This window comes from Xiphophorus couchianus, chromosome 2 (assembly GCF_001444195.1).
Source record: "Xiphophorus couchianus chromosome 2, X_couchianus-1.0, whole genome shotgun sequence".
Classification (NCBI taxonomy): domain Eukaryota; kingdom Metazoa; phylum Chordata; class Actinopteri; order Cyprinodontiformes; family Poeciliidae; genus Xiphophorus; species Xiphophorus couchianus.
In genome coordinates, this window is record NC_040229.1 from 28969435 (window position 1) to 28990367 (window position 20933).

At 39.0% G+C, this 20933-nt stretch overlaps 1 protein-coding gene across 1 annotated transcript in view; it reads left to right on the forward strand.

Annotated features, from left to right (window-relative positions):
* The first annotated feature begins 17850 nt into the window (after positions 1 to 17850).
* wnt7bb (wingless-type MMTV integration site family, member 7Bb) overlaps positions 17851 to 20933 on the forward strand; it is a 77298-nt gene continuing 74215 nt past the window's right edge. Inside the window, exon 1 of the mRNA XM_028035732.1 lies at positions 17851 to 17950. The gene's annotated coding sequence lies outside the window, so the exon portion shown is untranslated. The remainder of the gene's footprint in view (positions 17951 to 20933) is intronic.

Below are 20933 nucleotides of genomic sequence, written 5' to 3' on the forward strand. Positions count from 1 at the left end.
CAATAAAGCAGAATGGAGGAACATGCCAAATTGCCGGGGCAATTCAGTGCAGAGGCTCATTTTTCCAAAATGATTCATGCTGGAAAGAAAAAGCATTGCCCTGTCCTTGGATGAACTCGGCACGCTCTCCATCGTTTTTTTTTTTTACATGGAAGCCGTGGAGAGAGGCGGGTGGGAGGGGTGAAGGTGGGGTGAATGAGGGCGACGACATTGCAGCAAGCTCGGTTGCACAGACATGCGTGTGTACGCGCATACACATGACCACATGGCCATTAAAGCGCATTCTTTGCCCACTGTGAAATTAGGTAATGTTCATAAAAGCCCACCAAATACCCCAAACAAACGCACACAAACACACACACACACAGCCTCTACTATAAAAAACGCAAAACATTTTACCGTCAGGAGGCTCGGGCGAAACAAAAAAACAAACAAACAAAAAAAAGGATTCACAAGTAGGAAAAGTAAGAGATGAGTGTAATTTTTTGTGACGAAAAAACATCAAAAACAAATGTTCCAAAACCTCAAAAACAAATGTTCCCCTGTTTGGTGAATCAGCCGTATGGTAGGTACAAAATATTGATGTCAAGTCAGTAGCAGTATCGGACTGACACTAGTGTCAATAGTGACACTACTAAAATCTGATAATTTCTTGAACTTGATCTAAAATAAAAAAATAAATAAATGATAGATTTTGGTTTGATTTATTCTCAAATGATAGTTGTTTGTACTTTATTTATTTTGGAGGGAAAAGAATTCGCTTTGCTTCTCGATTGTTTCTGTTTATCATAATATTTTGTTAGAGTGTTTTGCAGACACCTATAGACTTTGTCGAAATTCTGTCGCAGGTTTGAACAAAGTAATTCAGAGGAAACAAAAAAAAAAAGAACATAAACTGTCTTCGGAAGATTCCTACCTGAGTCCATCTGTGTGTGATTTAATCTCAGTCTGCATCCAGCTGTTCATTAAAGGCTTCAGAGGTTTTATTGGAGAGCATTAATGAACAACCAGCAGCATGGAGAGCGACGAACTCGACAGAGGGGTCACAGATAAAGTTGCAGTTGTGAGGCTTAGGTTATGATACCATATCCCAAACTTTCCCAAACCGGCCATCGAATCCAAACTGACAGTATCAAGAAAAGTGAGACTTAAAAAAAGAAGTAGCCAGGAAGTGCACGTCCACTTAGGAGGAGTTGCTGAAATCCAACGCTCAGGTGGAAGCATGCGACGACAGAACAGATATTAGAAGTAGGCTACAAAAATGTGTTTTTTTTTTTTTTTAATCAACGATAAGGCAAAAGTGAAGCTACATAAATGATATAAATTAAAGGTCCTATTTGGGCTGCACTATATATCGCAAACATATCGTCATCTACGGGTGGCTATTTATCGCATCGTTAATCATTTACGGTGAGAAATTTCATATCAAGATAAGGATTTTGATTTATCGTTGTCATTAAATTCCAATTACTGTTTTTTTAAAACCAAAACTGTCCTTATTGTTAGACACACAGTTTCAGTAAATATCAATAAATTAGAAAATATTATTAAATGCAGTTACTACGCTCAGCTTAATGACACAAATCATACTTCTTTATGAATCCTAGAGAAGCCTGTTACAAATGGGAATGTTTTTTAAGAGCGGTTTTTGTGTTTGTGGGGCTATAAATGCTGTTACCTAAAAAAGTAATGAATAGTTACTTCAAATATTGTTCCTATTTAGTACTATAACATATTGTCATAAAACGTTAGGTCCACGTCGCCCACCTCTACTGTCATCGCAATGTGGGTTTGTGCAATATTCATATTGCAAAGGACTGTTTGGAGTGGAGTTGGCTAATACTGTATATTCCAGTTATTGTGAACGTGCACATTACACGCTTATTTAATATTAAAGCTGGCTAATCAAAGCCTTATGTGAGCAGATGTTCTCACTGGACACAAGTGACACTGCATAAAATGCTAAAGGTCGCAGGCTGAAGCACAGATGAGGACAGACAAAAGATGCATGTTGAACAAGGCAATCTTGCCAGATGGGACCAAAATCACACTTTTAACCTTATGTGTGTTGGAAAACATAAACAGAAAGATCTACAATGGAATAGTTTGAAGCAAAGCATGTCCATATGTTTGAACGGCCTAGTCAAAGTCCAGACCAACAACCAATCGATATACAAGTCAAGACTTAAAAAAATAAATAAATAAAAATCGATGCTCACAGAAACTCCATTTAATCCAACTGAGTTATTATGCAATGCTGAAAATGATCATGACGGCATGTAAATAACAGCCGAGAGAAATATTATATTCTCAAAACTGCAAAATGTGTTTATTCTTTTTCACATCCCCATCATGCACCACTTTGAGTTACCTCATAAAATCACAGTACAATACACTGAAGCTTGTGGCTGTAACGTAATAAAATGGGGAAAAAAATCACTTTGAAAGATCCTGTATCTTTAAATAAATACACTAATAGTACATTTTTATATTCCAACACATTAAAATAGTAGCCAATTTTAAAATGAAGCAGGCATAAGTCCACAAAGCATGCAGCTTGCAACTCAGGACAGTGCAGCTCACTTTGCAAGTAAGCGCCACGTAGAACTCGGCAGTAAAATTAGATCATGCTAACATCAGGCATTAAGTTACATGGAAAGGATAAAAGCCATTTGCATGACATTGTCAGAGGCTTTAATGCACCCATAACTGCGCTGCTTGTAACGACAGCAGACATGCTGCTGTCGGAAATTTTCAGAGGTCGCTTTGTTGGAGCAAAAATAATTATCTTGAAATTGTCTTAATATGAGGAGGAGGTCAAGGGGATGCACAGAAAACCTGGCTACGTTGGCTCTGACCTCTGAAGACATGGCAGAGTGAAGTAATTTCACTCTCAGAGAAAAGTCATCATGCCAGTGTTTGTAATCTTGCTTTTCTGTCTCCTGCTTATTGTCAGAAATAAATATTTGTTGCCAGAATGTAATTAAAGTTGACTCAACGTTCCTCTGGTGAACTGGAGCCTCTCATTTTCGGTGCAGTTTGGAAAGCAAACGCAAAATCGCTGCAGAAAACGATGAGCATATGCCCGGAGGTAGGTGTGCTTCATCACCGGAGGAAAATCCACGTCGACCGAATCACTGCGGTAGATTACAGAGGCAATTCTATCGACTCCAGCAACAGTTAGACGCAAAAAAAAAGGACTAAATTTAGGACAAAACAGGTAGCCGATGCACTGGAATTTCACTTGAGGGTTTATTTCACACTGAACAGGATATTCCTTTATTTGAGAACTGTACCAGAAAAAAGTTCATAAATCTGTATTTTTATCTAGAGATGCATCAATCGGCCAGAGATCAGGTTGACTTTCTCTCGACTGGCTCCAATTTGAGATCAGCTGATCAAAAAAAAAGAGAGAGTTTTGTTGGTTTTTATTCACTAAATCCATCAAGCCTGGCTATTCCAGGGATGTTCGGTCAATAATAAATCAACCAATAACATGTACTTTATGCTATTTTTGTTTTTTGAATAAAGGTTACGCTCATCTGCAAAGTCTTGTAATTCCTCAATTTTTTGGTTGAATTTAAAATACTGTAGTTTTAGAAATTAATATGTAAGAACATATATGTTTTTTAAAAAATGGAATCAATCTAAATTGATTGAGAATCAAAAATCGGGGCAGCAGGTTATGCAGCGTTAATCCGGTCCTGACCTCGGGGCATTTGCTGAATGTTCTACCTAAATCTCTGCCTACAATTTCCTTACCTGGTTACATTTAATAAAGGTTACTAGTGCCACAAAATCTTTCAAAATTCTGCATTAGCCAGGAAAAGTGTGCTCGGTGCATCTTTTTTTTTTTTTTTTTTATCAGCAGGATGTCAGAATATATTTTTAATCACAGTTTCAGGTCACTCTGTACTCCATGGTTCCAGTGAAAACCCTGCAGGCTGCTGGTGCACAGTCACAGAGGAAGGTCAGTATTTTTTCTGGAGTGGTGCAGTCACTGCACTGAAATGCAATATTAAACATATTTCAAGTTTTAACTTCCTAACTAACAAAATTTTAAATATTTTTAAAAATTATGACCATTTGTATTTGGATGTTTAAAACTACAGAACACCTAAAAGCCCATAGCATAAAACTACAAAAAAAAAAGCAAATATTTCACATTTAAACAATGTAATCATTTTCAATACCAGACTTGTTCACAGGTCCTCCTAAACTTTAAAGATAAATTACTCTAAAAGTCATTGTCAAGTCGAGTTTCAAAGGCAGCCCCCCATTTGGCAAATCAATTTTCCAACAATAGCTCCTATCTTGTAAAAACGACATTTATGGGACAATTAAACTTTTTACAGGACTTTTCAAACCGAGTAAAACCACCGTGTTAAAAGTGAATGGAGGGATAAGAGAAAGTTGGAAGCGACTCACCATAACAAGGAACCATGTGCTGCTTGTCAGCTGAGTGTCCACGCGACGCGTCAGCCATGGCTGACAACGGCAAATTAAACAAAACTAGCAACAAACAAAAAAAGAGAGAGAAAGAAAAATATATATTTAAATTCCTACGCGCGTTGCGTACGTTTTTCTCCTCCTTTTTTTTTGTTGGTTCCCGCAGAGCATCCAGAAAGTAACTAGCAAAAAAAATAAAATAAAAAAATAAAAAAAATGTTTTCTTCCTGTAGAGAGCCAAAAAGGGAGCAGCGCGCGCGCGCGATCCTCCGGGCTCCAGGTAACCTGTGAGGTGGCGTGACGGCTCTGCAACGAGGACGGGGATTAGAGCAGCTCTCAGGGAAGGAAAGCTTCTCATCTGTTTCCATCCGCTGCGCACAAGGTCCTGAGAGTCTCCAAAGGGAGGGCTGCACGTATGGCGGATCTGACTCACTCCGCTGTGCGGAAAACTCCGGACTACCGCTTATTATCACAACGGAGCAGGGACTCTTTTTTTTTTTTTTTCTTTTTGCGTTTCATTCTCTCTGCATTGATTATCTTTGCTATGTGAGCATAATGATTGAAATTTGTGTTAAACAGCACCGATGCATACATCCCTATTTTACACTAATATTGTATAGAGTTAATACACAGACATTAGTTACTTTTCAAGGGTTTATTTATGTTACCGTTTTAATGATTATGGCTTACATAATGAAAACCTGCCATTAAATTAATTGTACAAGAAAAGTTCAAAACACATTTTGATTGTTGTAACGGATTTAACTCCTGTAATGTAAAACTACTTTTCTATGCAGAAAATAAAACTCTCCAGCCGAAAGGTTGCACAGGATGAAAATGGACAAACGTATCAGTCAGTTCTACAGCTCGAATTTTTTTGTATATAACCTGGCACAACGGAGACAGTCGTCAACAAATCTCTAAAAGCCTCATGTGCCTATCGCCATCATGGGCTGATGAAGACAGTCCTGAACTTTTGGTTCGGCTGCCAAGCTCTGTCGGAAAGTGAAATCTCCATTTCCATAATTTCCATGAATCTCCATTTCCGTCAGCAGAGGGAAGCAGGAAGTGCGATGACATTTTTAGATTGTTGGCTGTTCTGAGATAATAAAACACAGTGGACCAACACCAGAAGATGATTCAACCTCCCAAATCATTATTGACTGTGGAAGCTTAATATTGAACCTCTGGACTTTTTTTTTTTTTTTTTTCCACAGTCTTGAATGGACTTTGCTTCCACAATCCGCTCAAGGCTACAGTTAGCCTTGCTGCTTGTGTACCTTTTTTCTTCCACTCAATTTTCTATTAATCTCCTTGGATACAGCACTCTGTTAACAGTCACGTTCTTCAGAAAGTAGTGGGTTAAATGTATTACAGTCATTGACATTGGTGGATGTCAATGACTGTCATTGCCGTTTTTCTCATGATTGTGAAAACCACAACATAAAATTACTGTGTTAAAATGGTTTTATTGAACTTTTGTAGTGTTCAAATATTCCAAAATGTGAACACTATTTGGTTCTACATAAAACCTAAGTCAGATTATTCACAATTCTTAGCAATTAACCTTTTTAAATTTTTGTTCTTCTTTTTCTGTTTGCCCTTTGCCAACTTCCTAGTTTTGCCGTGGCACATGAATCACTCCATGTGATTCAATCTAAATAATGCATGATTTTCAAGTTTTGAACTGTGTAAATGAAAAGAAAAGAATTTTTTATTCTAATTTATTAAGACACAAAGCCCATGATAGAACACATTTGTAGTGTACATTTCAAATATTATAACTTATTACCGAAAATAAATTCATACAATTAGCCAATAACACAAAATCAATTAACTGTAAAACTAAATATGCTACTTGATTTATGTGAATGAATGAATCATTAATTTCACATCAGGTTTCTACCAATAGCCCTTTGAATATCCAAATAAGAAGAGATCTGAGATATACACTGCATATTTTTTAAATTGTTAAAAATATATTGTTGTAGCCATCCTGATGAGTTACTTACATGTGTAAACCCCTGTTGGTGTGGGGCCCTAAGCAGCTGCTTCTTATTCAAGCTCATAATCATATTTCTTGGTTTAAATTAATTCTATCTGGTGTTAATTTTACTATTTTCCTCCATTTTTCTGTTTTCTATATTATATTATTCAGCTGTTTGTTCAATAAAAGTGTATCAATAAATTTGAAAATATGATTAAATTCAGTCGCTGTGTGTATTTTTGCGATAGAAATCACACATTTTTATGTGACTGGTACACATCCTGGAGAAGCGATTCGCAAACAGAAATGTTTTTCAAGAGCAGACGTGGTGTTTGTGGGGCGACTATCGCCGTCATGCAGTCACAGCCATATAGTCACCTAAAAAAGCAGTAATAAATAGTTCTTATCAATAATGCCACAAAATATTGCAATAAAACTTTAAGTAATAGACCATTTACCATATTAAGCTGCAGTTGAGGTTCTTCAAATGAGCTGTTATAATTTCTTATTAAATAATGTTGGATTTTACAAAAGGCACAGCAAGACCAAAGCAATGCAAACTCGGCTGCTGGCCAGGAAAACTTGTCTCAAAGCATAGATCTCAAAAGTTTAATAAACTCGTAGTTACAGTAAAAAGACTGATGTTGAAATCATTTAGAATCTACAAAAGTGTTCGTGTTCTCTACAGTTTATTTTCTGCTATTTAGTTATCAAATCAGATGAAATAGAAATGAGGCCCAAATCATATTCCACGCGATCTTGGGCTGACTGTCAAAAGAGAGTGGATGTATACGGATGTACGTATATGGCAAATGGAAATGCAGCTATTTAGAGCAAGACTGAAACCAGTCTCAGACATGCTCGAACAATATGAGAAATGCTTCGACAAGGGCAGCAGGTACATCTTTTACCACAGTTCTTTCAAACACGAAATGAATCTTTTCAGCAGATTTTCATTTCCAATGGAATAAGTAAAAAACTCTCTGACTCATTTGTCAGCGCTGCGGTACCAAGAGGCCTCTGTGCAGTATTATCCTCTTAAGTGGGAAAGCAGTTCAGCCTGCAGTGCTTCAGACAGACTGAGTGGCCTTAGAGATGTTTGAATTTGAGCTTTCATTCTGTTCGCCTCCTTCTTGCTATATCTGAAGTGCCACCTGTTGGCTGAACTCCTCTCAAATACCTGAATTTGAGGGACCAGACATGGGCAGCGCTGCACTTCTTACCCTGCAGAATACGACTTTTCTCAACCACTAGTTTTCTTCCCCCCCTCTGGAGACAGGCCAATGGGCTTCAAAACATCATCAACAACAACAAATAACAATAAAGAGACCATGTTTTCATTGAGATGACTTTTCTGATCAATTTGATTCCCATTGCGTTGCGAAGGCATGACCCTGTTGAACCCATGCTGCATAGAGACAAGGGTAATGAGATTATCTGTGCATGAGTGTGAGAGTTGTTTGTGACGCGTCCTCTCCAGATTGTGTGTCTGTGTGTGTGTGTGTGCCCGCAGTCTTTCAGGCTCAGCAGGCTCATGTGACAATATCTGCAGTTAAAGAGTGGAAGGATTACTGGTGGGGTCGCCGGGTTCACACTGAGCTGTCTGTTCGGTGCAAAAAGTAAAAAGCAATGAGCTTCTGCCAAAAGAAAATTACATTAAATGTCAAGGATTTCTAACTATTACTGGGAGGAATGCCTGGTTAGTTTAATTTTAAAATACACACTTGGCACCGAGTTGTAATAGCCTCACTCCATAACTTGGACTGCAGAAGTTTTTCTTTAGTTTCTGGAAAAGAAAACACAGTAACATGATTCACCTTGTAGGTCACATACTCCAGGTGGCGTTGGACAGAAGACTATAAGTTTAATCACACATGTTCAGCACCAAGGTTTCCACTGTATGATAACCTTGAGTAAAAGTAGCCTGGTTTTACTATTTAATTTTGCTTACACTAAATTTAAAAGGTGTAAGAAAAAATTTTTAATTGAAAAAGATTGTCCAATTGTCCATAATGTCTCAATTACAGTTAAGCATATTTATTATAGGCATTTACAATTTTGGCATCTATAACATAGATTTGGGATTATTTAGGATTTTTATACATACATATAAGCAAAAATATTGGCTAGATGCTAAATGATCAAATCTCTAAGATTTGAAATAACTCAATTTACTTTTATTGCAGTCAGAAAATACCCGTGTGAAAATAAGATTTCACACGGGTTTGTTCGAGTACAATAGGGTGTCAGAGCAAGTAAAAAAGAAGAAAATAAAGATTTTAAAAAAAACTAAGAGACATACAGAGTTCTAAAAATGAGAGATATTGATTATTACAGTACTAATAATGTGATCTGCAACATTTAACTTGTTGACTAGATTAATAAAACTTTAGCTGTTTAACTAGCTTTAATGTCAAAGCTAGCCATCTGTCAAGACAATTGACTTGGTCCAGTCAATTATTTAAACACTACTTGTTGGTAAGCAAGAGAAACGTCCAGCGGCCATCTTTTAGCTAGCTGACCAGAAAGTGGAAAGCAACAAGTTGGCGAGGGGCCATCTATACAACAGAAGAAAACTGGTAACTCAAGTCATAGGACGTCATGATTGAAGATGTTTGCTGGTTTGAAACTGAGGTAACCCAATGAAGCCTCGTAGAATGCAACACTCTGGATTTAGAAGTCATACTCAAATAAATGTGCTTATAGCAAAAGATAAAATAAGTTTGTACAGTTTGATAGTTCTCAGAGTATAACAAGCTGATGCTAGCTTGATAATTTTATGTTAACTGGCCTCTCAACTCTGTCATTTTTAAAAGAACTGATGGCGTTTTTACATTTCCAAGCCACTTTTTCATTATTTGAAATTCATTTCACAGTTTATTTTGTCTTTCAATGGAAAAGTCTTGTAGCCTTTTTTCATCCAGCTCTAGCTGATCTGAACTCTGCCATTTTGAAAGCATTTCTAAACCTTGCTACACCTCAATACAGCAAATTAGTTAACTCTGTACGTAATGTGTTTAATCAATCATCCACAGAGGTATCAGACAACAAATCTATATTTTACATGATGATTTAGTCCAGAAAAAGTCGAATGTGTTCCCGGGGTATCCTGGATCTTCATTGCACGCCATCATGTGTATCGGTTTCTGGCTTGCGAATCCACGCAGACCACCAAATCAGGCTTCAAAAGATTGAAAGACGAACGTTTTCTCTCTTAACAGCCATCCATCGGGCGGCTCCACGCGTCACAAGAGAACGCAAACAAAGACACGGCTATTATTCTGCCTGTCAAATCAAAGGGCTGCTGTCAGTTTCTGTGTGAAACTGTTTAGACCAGACTTCTGCTAGCTTTCAGGACAGTGATGAATCATCAGAGCAGGACTGTCACATCTTGTGCCATCAATGGGCATCATTCCCTATGATTTCTGCCGGGTTCCTACACACTCTGGAAGCGTGTGTGTGTGTTGGGGAAAGGGGAGACGAGGGAATCTTCAGCATTTCCATGTATGGATGAGTACTGGAAATGAAAACAAGAATGGAAAAATATGTTTTCATTATTTTGTCCTTATTCCAATGTTTAATAAATGTTGTACCTTCTGTTTGGTTCTTCCTTCTGTCCTTGCTTCCTCCCTTCTTCTTTCCTTCACCTTTACCCTTATGTCTTTCCTTGCTATATTTCTACCTTACTTTCTTTTTTCTTTGTGTCCTTCCTTGTCACTTAATTGTACTTCTTTTCCTGTTCTATCTTCATTCCTTCCTTCTTCTTGATTCCCTATTTTTCCTTGATAGTGTCCCACATTCACTCCTTCCCTTCCTTATGCTTAGTAATCCTTCCTTTCTTTCTTCCACGTTTTTAAATCTTTCCAAACTGATCTCCTTCATTTCCTTTCCTCCTAACATTGTTCTTTTTTCCTTCCATCCTTTAACATGTTCTTCCATTTTCCTTCCTTCCTCATGTCTTCCTTGTGTCCTTTGTCCTTCCCAGTCTTTCCTTCCTTCCTTTTGTTCCTCATCAGCTTATCATCTTACGACAACATGACATTGAGTGTTCAGACCTTTTTCTCCATCACGACCAAATTCTGACCCATTTCAAAGTTCTTCTAATTTTTCAAACTTTTCAAAACTTTAGAAACTTTTGTACATTTAAATTACTGTAAATGTCAGCTGAATACTGAATTCTTAAGCAGTAAAAACTTTACGCATTGCTTTTGTTGACCTGCTAAACAATCCCAGAATTGTAACTATGAAAAGTTATGTTTTATTAACAAATAAAACGAAATCATCTCCACCATAGTTGCAGAACTATTATTATTATTTTTATTTTTACAATAGTGTGATTCTGCTTCTTTACCAAGATTCCTACTTTCCGAGTTGGGAATAATTAAAATTTTAGGCAAAAGATTACGGCTCCCTCATCTCGCTGCTTCACCCTGAAATCAATCCGGTTTGCCAAAACCCCACCAGAAGCCGGAGTGCGGAGGTCACCTGGGATTCTGCTGAGATATTTTTGCTCAAACGCTCCTTGACCTCTGACTGTCTCGAGGCACTTTGCCCTCTACGACCTTACTTATTTGTAAACAGCATGTTTTCTGAATGTCTCCTACACTCACTGCCTGTCTGTAAGTCAGCCTGATTTACACAAGGAGACCGTTCTACGCCTTCCTGTCATTTCGCCATTCTTCGGAGTAAGGATGGCCCATTTAATGTGGGATCAGAAAACAACGTTTAGCTTTGCACAGAGCGTAAATTAAACACCAAAATGAGCAATGGTGGATAAACAACTTCAAGGTAATGTTTGGAACTCGACCGCCAGCATCACCACAAAACGTGGTGTAAACTGCTGCATAAAATCCAACAAGATTGTAAACCAAAAGAACTGGCATTACGGCCATGACTAGCTTTCTCCTGTTCTCGCCCACGCTGGTCTGTTCACTTTCGGAGCTCCTTAGGAAAACATGTGCATCAAGTTCCCAGCAGGATTTCCCGGGTTTCACCCTGTCAATGACAGACTCAATAATGACTCAATGCGTCTGGATTTGTAACCTACGAAGGGGCTTTAGAAAAAGTCCGAGACAATGGCAACTGAGGCAAAGATACAGAGCCCTCAGCCTAAACAAAATGCCATTGTTCACGTTTTGTTTTTTTCTGTTTTTTCCACAGTTAGACCATGGGGGCTGGGTGCTCGGCATCCCCTCTCTCTCTCGCCTCCCCACCCACCCAGTGAGGCTCCCACCGCCCTCGTGTGGTGTACTGTCCCGGTCTGAGTGTCGCTAGTAGCGCAAGCAATTAGGAAGGCTGCCTCTCGGTTTCTGCAGCTCCGCAGTGGGAGCCCTTTCTTGAAATGCACTCCTCATTCGGAGTCCAGACAGCAGCTGATGAGGGATTATCTGCTTGCTGTGGCATGGCATACTCCCCCGCCATTATCGTGAATTAGTTCAGTTCGCGGCAATATGCCGCCCCGACCTGCCACTACCTTTCCCATGGTTTCACCATTAACACTGCGGTAGCGTGTTAGAAGTTTACCAGTTTTACGTGTTGCACTTGTTGTTTGCTTTGTTATCGCGCAACATGTGGAAGAGTGATCTTTAATCGGTGGCAGATTCCCCCCAAAAATTGTGCTTTCAATTATTTACTTGCTGTATTTATTCAACAGATTGCTTTTGCTCTTAATGTTTTATGGGTCCATTAATGTGCATGCACTCAAGAAGACCTACGATAAACCCCTGAGAGCAGGTCAAAATGTATTTTTCTTCTTATTGACTACAGATCTTGGATTTTTTTATTTTATTTGTCATTTTCCAAACTTCTTTAATGGAAATATAAAATTTGCAAACTTAAAGAAAAGTGATTAATGGTTTTCAATCAATTTCAGTCATTAAAAACCTGAGAAATTAGTTGCTATATCATGACAAAAAATGTTTGTATGCTTCTCAATAATCAATGAAAGAAATCTTGATTTCAGAAGTCAAACCTTTCTTGTAGGTGCTGATCAGCTATTGGCACATTTCCACAAATATTTAGATGCTGCATCTTTAGTGATGAGCTCCAAGTCTTTGGAATTGGAAAGCCTTTTGGGCATCACCCTCATCTTTGGCTAGGCCACTCCAAAACACTTACAGTCAGAAGTAACATATTGGTATAATTTTAAAAAATCATTCAACTGTAATCTGTCAGCAGTGTAAACAATTTTAGGCTAAATTGTACCAAGACATGGTCAGTGAGCATTAATCAGAGAAGCAGCCAAAGTGCTGATGGTAACTCTGAAGCAAGATCCACAGAGCTTGGGTGGGAGAAATGGTCAACAATGAAAGTATTAGTCACAGCACTTCATAAATCTTTGCATAACAATGTCAAGATAAAAACCATTGTTGAACGAAAGCCTTATGATTAAAGTTTGCAAAAGCCAGGCAGGCAGGGGACACAGGGCAAATGTGACACTTTTAGATGTGTTCTTGCTCCTACACACTTGAATTAAATAGCAAAGCTGCCTCATTAGCATCCAGTCCAGCTCCACATATCTTTGCTATTGAGCTAAAATTGGAGCCAGGTGTCCTGAAGCAGAGAGACATTTGAAGGTTGCAGGACATTGGCCCTTGAGGACTGAAGTTTGAGGCCTCAACAGTTTTAACATTTTAAGTACCTTAGTGTTCATCTGAAGAGTAAACTGGACAGGAGACACCACATTGATGTTCTTTACAGGAAGGATACGAGTAGTTTCTATCTGCTAAAGCAGTGGTGCCCAAAGTCGGTCCTTGAGGGCCGGCATCCTGCATGTTTTAGTTCTCTCACTGGTGGTAGTAGTAACCTCCTCAGCTTGTCAGTGTTCTTCTTAGACCTTCTAATGACCCATCATTTGGTCCAGGTGCGCTAAACCAGGGAGAGAACTAAAACATCCAGGATGCCAGTCCTCGAGGACCCACTTTGGACCTCAAGGACCTGCTGTGCTAAAGAGACTGGGAGAGATATTTCTTGAGGTGTTGTGTGAGAAAGCATAACCCTTTGTTCTCATCCTGGTTTATTTACAAAACAGCTCTTGAGCTGTTTTGACTTTGTGGAATTGGCCTTTTTCTAAGACATAGCTCATTAGAGCAGCAGCTTATCTAAACCCCAGGGGAAGCGGTCAGATAAGCTCACCAGAAAGGCCAGCTTGACCCTATGGATGTCCCCTTGACCCAGTGCAATGTGGTGAAAACATAAGGACACTAAAATAATTTCACCATTGGAAAATGACTTCCACACCATTCACGAAGCAGACAGACTGCATCCTAGATGTACAAAGAAGCACCATCATACATCCTTCCTTTTAGCAGCTGCTACTTTATAACCATCACTGCTCTCAACAAACTCCATGAGTTTTCATCCCTGCTGCTATTTACAGATTTTTTCTATTGCTTGTAAATTGTCTGTTGTTTTTATGCACAAATACAGTATGCATGCATGTTGCATATAAACAAAAATCATCTTATATCTTAATATGAACATACACATTTTAATAACTGCACAGCATTTTTTATTATACTGTATAAATTTGCCCCTACCGTATAGTCTATCATTCTTACAGTTTATGTTTTTGCCTTTGTGTGTATTATGCTCCGACTTGCCTGTCACTTTGCTGTTGCTACATCTGACTTTCCCTACTGAAGGACAATAAAAATTATTTCTATTATCTCTTCTGTCTTTCAGTAAGATAATGGTGAAAAACACAAAGGCAGAACTAATATGGACCGGTTTAGTGCCCTCGGGCAATATTGACATATTGCTGATCTGTATGCAAGACTGGCTTTGGGTTGTTGGGTGAAATCACTTTATTTCTTTATAAAGAAGACTAGACTAAAACACACTATTTAACCTGGAACGTAGAAGAACAAAGATGGGGAATGAATATTAATTTGCCTTGCACTGAGCTAGAAGTATCAGTGACTGTGTTGCAGCCATCTTGGACCTTGTGTGAGGAAGCATAACCCTTTGTTCTCATCCTGGTTTATTTACAGTTGCTCTCAAATTACAACAGAGGAAATGTGTTAATTACTCAGACTAAAAGATGTTTTTGAAAACTCCCTTCAATTGCTTGATGAAATCCAATTCTCTTCCGCCGAGAAAGTTGGTGATTAACCCCTTTCGCTGGCCAAATAAACTGATGAACTTTTAAATCGTGCAGCAAGGGTCGCATAAATTGCCAGCTTTTTTTTTTATTTTTTTTTTTACTTATTTGCAAATCTTTATTTGATTAAAGGGTTGAGTAGGAAATTGCTGCCGTTTCCTCACTTTATCAGAAAGTAAAATGATCGGCCCTCTCTTCCGAAGCTGGTACAAGTTAAAATCGTAATGCTCTGTGGGAACATTGGCTTGGAAACCCTCAAGGAAGCTATTTTCTTAGAACTCCAAAAACATTTCCAGTTGAATAATTTATCTTTCATCGGGCATATCTTGTTCTGGGGGCTTGCATACTTAAGTAAAGCTGAGTGTTTATTAAATGAGCACCAGTGTTTGGAGAGGAACACTATACCTTACTGAGTGGTGCATTAACATTGGTTGAGCTGATGTCCAAAAGCGCCCACACTAATACCATTTCTGTCGTACACAACCAGCTAATGCCAAGAGACTGGAGAAGTGAAAAGGAGCAGCAGGCCTTTTCGGTACGTGAAAAGGATTTGCTGACGATCTATATGCTAATCTTATCTCTTTGAATGTTAACTGATCCGTTCATCACACTGTTTACGCAGTCGCAATCTCTTATTCATCACTTGCGTTTCCACTGAAGCAAACTGAGGAAAATATAAATCCTAAATCCCTCTTGGTAAAGTGATACTTTTCAACAATAACATGAATTATATTCGGACACAAATCCATTCATTAGTGCTAGTGCTTAGTTTGGAGCTTGTTACAGAAGATACGACTGAGGTTTAAGCAGTGGCGGCTGGCCAGTAGGGGGCGCTTGGGCGCCGCCCCCTTTAAATTGTTTAGATAATAAATGATTTCTATTCTGAACTGCAAAATACTTAGAAATGTATTTATTCATACTGTGTGTCCAATAGACATGTTAGAATTTATTAAAATAGTAAATACATAATTCTAATTGCTCACATTGTGCACACTTCCTATGTGCAGGGCGCCGTCCTAATGAGAGTGTATGTAGGCGCATCAACTTTTGGCAAGCAGGTGATCTGAGGCTGACTTTTAATTGGTTGTTTAAGGTTTTCCACAGGGCGCAGCCCTCTGCGTCCCGGACACACCCATTCTGTTGTGTCATTACTGGTAGAGCGTCAGTACTGCCTAATTTTTTTTAAAACATTGTGTGATTGGACAATCCCCGATTCGAATCATTAGCGCAGCTGCAGTTCGTTAGGTCGATTCACGTTTACGTTTGCATTAAGCAATGCATTTTACTGCTTTCCGTGTTTGCTATTTCAAAGTTCTGGCACGGAGGCAATGTGGACAACAACTGGGGTAAGAGACTTAAAACATCTTTCAGAAAAATGCAAACGGCACGAAAACAGCCGCAGCCACCTAGACAATGCAATGAAGCTAAGTTTTTGGGGGAAACTTAGCATAGCTGAAAGGTGCTTTTCAACTCTGAAAAGAATCAAGACTTTTCTGAGAAACTCAATGACTCAGGACAGGCTGAATGCATTGGCCATGTTGTCAATGGAGAAAAGACTAGTCACAGAGATGACTGACTTTAACAAGAATGTAATTGAGAAATTTGCAGGGCAGAAGGAAAGGAGGGCAAAATTCATGTTCAAATAGTGCTATTTTTTAAGATTTGTTTTGTTTGTTTTTCATTTGTTTGTTTGTGTGCGCCCCCCTCAGTTTTTTTAGCACCAGCCGCTACTGGGTTTAAGACTCTTGACTGCTAATCAGAAATACACGGCAAAACAAAAATATCTTGGTAAAGTTGTGTTACAATGCAATCCAACATCACTAACCAAATCACTCACTGTTTTGACAGAAAGTAGATTTGTCCAGGGCAAATACCTTCCTAGCAGATGTAGTAAAGTAATAGCAATAGTCAAATAGTCATGATGTTCATGCTGCTGATTGTGGGTGATTGAATAATTAATTGAAAGTAGCAGAAAGTCAGTCAGGCCTTCAAACAGGTGGCCCTTATGTAAGGATGAAGGCAGCAAATGTTCTACCTGATGGTTAAAGTTCATTCCTTTCAGAAAGTCTCATTAAAACAGGTAGCTCTAAACAGCGTTCGGAAGAACAGCGTGCTTTGAAGGTTCGCAGTTAAAATGACCTAAAATGCTTTAAATAAAAACCAACTTTAGGATGATCAAAGAAGTTGTGCACTAATTAGTGAGTACTGAGACGATTGCTAGACACCCGTGTGACAAGAAGCTCCAATAAACTCCCATTGTTGAAAAAGAAAGGATGAGCTCAATTAGTCAAACAACATACCAACTATTTTAGATATTATGAACTGATGGAAGTACAAATGTTTTTGAGTCTAGGGGCTGAAGACAGTTTGCCAGATGCCTCCCTCAGATAAGACATTCAAGCCATAGTACACTATAAAGCATGGTGATAAGGAACTGTTTTTCATACTGTGGCGTCAAACATGACTATCACATACCATGGGATCAAGGAATACCTTTGAAAACATCAAATATTTTGAAGAGATCATCATGTTTAAGAGGAAATGGCTGTCAAATTTGCAAAAGACAATGACCGAAAACAGACCACAAAGTGAGGAGCGTCATTGTTTCAGACCAACAAGATCAATCTCATGGTGGTTCTATGACAAATCCCTGGACCTTAACTCAATGGAAAACCTGTAGGTTGTCTTCAAGCATGGTTTTGTTGAGGCAAAACCAAAAAATGTAGGGGAATTGTTGAAGGTAGTTCAGTCATCCTGGGTTGGAAAGCCTGTTCACAGGAGCCAGAAGTTGCTGGACACACAGATGTGAAACAGGTCTGATAAACTCGTGTTTATACAGCTAAATATGAGCTCAATGATTAACAGGAAACCAAATCAAAAAGATGAGAAAACTTTTAAGGCCTTTGTTTAGGCTGAATTTGAACGTGAATTATAGGCTGAAAACTCCAATTCTGTTTGGGTATTCAGGGCTAAACACAGACAAAGCCTGACATATCCATGAGAAGATAATCATGAATATTTGTGAATTTTCTTTCACAATATACACAAGCAGCCGTATTTAGAATCAGTTTCTAACAGAAATCTCAAAAACTCAGCAAGAATCATTGACATGAATGGGGTTTAATGTGCAGGAGGTGTTCATGTTTTATTGTGATAGGACTCAGGAAAACCCTAGCGGTGCCAGGAAAGTGAGTCATTCTCATCCTGGGAAGGGCCATCTAAGGTAAAGTCATCATGTGATCTCCCAAGATACTTCAGGTGTGGTACTTTATCTAATGTTTTTGATCTGAAATCTCGCCTCTGTCAAAAAGTGAGTCCAGCCCTGGGACACAGCCAGAACAGCTGGGAAGCGAATAAAGCTTTCAACTCCACTGTTTACCTGTGACCTTCGCTCTGAGGACACGGCTGAAAATGTGAGTACCCATGCTGCCAGGTGTTTTCGAACATGGGTGTATGTGGGTCTTGTTTGTTTTCCCTCGGAGCGCAGTGATAGGCCTTCACAGGCTGGCAGACGTGCCTTAACAGGACGTGGGGACGGCCTTGATAACACACTCAGATGAGCTCTCTATTTTCAGTCATGGGACTCCGTGGACTTGTTCACCCCAGCCAGGGCAAATCAGAAACAGTGAGTCAGGGATTCAGGATCCAACACGAACATTCTTTTATTACTTCAATCAAATCCATGTAGTATTAAAAGAAAACATAATGCTCAAACATGTTCACGAGAGCATTGAAAAGCATTTTCTTAGGGTTGTTTTGCTGGAAAGCGACCGTTTGCCCCAGTGGCAGGCTTTTGGGTTGCAGAAAACACCAAATGTTTCATTTTTATTCATTTTGACAGTATCTTTATATTGGTCTACCACATAGAATAAGTTGAAGATTGTGGCTTTAAGTTGGTTTGACATAGAAAACGGTAAGGATACTTTTACAGGGGAATATCTTTTAGAGTTTGGTAGAGTTCTAACTGCGCCTGATTCTCGTCAGCACGCTTGGATGGTCTCCATTTCAGGGTTTCATCCGTCTGACTGACAAAGAAAATTGTTGATTTTGCAGACTGCCTGCTGGCTAGCGCACACAACTGAGTAGCAGTTTTTTTGTAACTGATCATAGCATCCATAGCATAGTTATCCATCATGAGTTGTCAGTGGCAGCCATGCCGAATACTGCTTCCACCTCTACTAGCACATTTGTGTATTGTCTTATTGAAAATGCACATTTGCAAAGATTCACAACGATTAAGGGAGAGGCAGGAATGGCTTTTCTTTGTGAAGTGCCATTTTTTCACCATTAAAGCTGTGAAAACTTCAAGAGCATCAACTCAGCTAATGGACGAGCTGGTGGATATATTACATATCGAAACACTTAGCCTACTCCCTTAAGCGTTTTTGACTTCAAGAAATCTCAAACAGACACACTAGACACAGACTCCTCCCTGAGATGACAAACATGCATTGTCCTTGTAAGAGGAAAGAACAATCCCTTTCTTTGTGCTGGAATGCTCAGAGGTTAGTAAGTTCATGAGTTCATGAATCTTTAAGAGCTGCAGGACTGAAAATATGCACACATGTGGAAAAGAAAATGGGGAAGACAGATAATTATCGATTTAATTGTGGATTTTACCTTAAACATATTTGTGTTGCAGGTAAAATGTGCACACAGAGACATTTGAGTTACTGTTTAGTGACATTTTCCCCCTCTTTGTATCACTCCCTCAGTACAGTCGGCCTCCCGGTGTGGCTATGCAATGGCATCACCACAGTATTGTTCAGTTTATAAGGCCCATGCATCACCAGAAAAAGTTAACAGACAGCAGTGTGAGCTGGAAACAGATTTGAAACAGCCGACATAGCTTAAAAGTCACTTTTTTCTTAAAAAACATGTTGCTTAAAGATTTAAGGAGAAACAGGCGCAATAAATCAGGAAGACATGATGAGGTTTCTCTGTAATCTGTTTCTTTTCCTGCTCTCAATTTGACATTTTTAAATAATATCTGTATTTACGTTTTGTAGCTGCACGGTTTCATCGTGACCAACAAGCAGATTAATACCTTGTGCTATCTATTAAAAAAAGGCAAAGGAAATAAAAGAGGGTAAACTGGCAAATGTGTGATTATTACTCACTGAACTTCTATCTGACCCGTGTGATTAGACAGCTGCAAGTGCAGGGGATGTTAAACATGTGAGAGTCAAGCAGTTTATTGCTCTGGGGTCTGCTCTGTTTAAAAGGTGCAAATTGGTATAGACACACCAAAGGCTGATTGTATATGCAGAGGAAATTTAGTGCAGATTCCATCAGTATAATTTACTGGGTCACTGAATCTTGATTTTTATCTCTCTCAAAATCTTTGAAGCATTTAGGGGGGAAAAAAACACATGATCTCATTAGTGGAAGTATTTCTAGGTGTTGGCTGCAGGAGGTCTACTGACAAAGATGCAGATGGAGTAAACTCCATAGTCATACTTTATACTAAGTGCTGAAATGAATACTGTAGGAGTAATCTAATAATAGTATGTGCATAACAATGTGAAAGGAATCACAATTCAACTTGCATTTCACTCTACTGAGATTAAATTTGAGTTGTTTCGCTAGCAAAATCTTAGAGAAAATACTAACCAGTGTTGGATTGTCTTATGAGGACAGCCAGTGGTGGTTTTGGATATGGATGATATGGCTCACCACCCAGAGCGTCAGGCTTTCAGGAGATAGTATTTATTATGTTTTATCCCATTTTCTGTTGCTGTTTATGAGCAGCTAGTAATCAATCTTGAAGTCGGTGAATGGCTTTAGACTCCTATCTGCCTCTCATCTGAGAGGCCAGTTTACTATAATGGATGAAGTACAGTTCGGACCCACTGATCAGACAACCCAGGAATAGTTAAAACAAGTCTTATTGACAACAAGTTGCATGCGCAAGATGACAGGCAGCTTTCCGTTCAAAAAGAGAAGGAAACAGGAGAGTGACTGGACAAACAGGAAGCACTGTGTAAACAGGAAGCATAGGTCTACCTGACGGAGATGCTTTATTGGGAGAGCGTCGTCGGAGACTCAAACCTCAGCAAACTTTAATCCTCGGAGATGTAACTGTTAAAGAAAGGTGTATGTCAGTCAATTTACCGGGGATTGTTTCACCCAAAGGACCATACAGAGAAGCCCACTCTATTCATTGGAAAATGGAAACTGTGATGTTATGGGTTGAGGAAATGTCAGTGTGGGGTAAGTCAAGGTAAACTCACAGGCCCTCTACACAGAGCAACTATGAAAGAGTTAGAGACCAGTAAATCACATCAGGTGGACATGATGAGAACATGATTATTTAACAGGTTGCTGAACGTTTGCCCTGTTTAAACCTCAGATTCAGATTTGGTTTGCTCCTGATAGGTGACGTGCCTGATCACC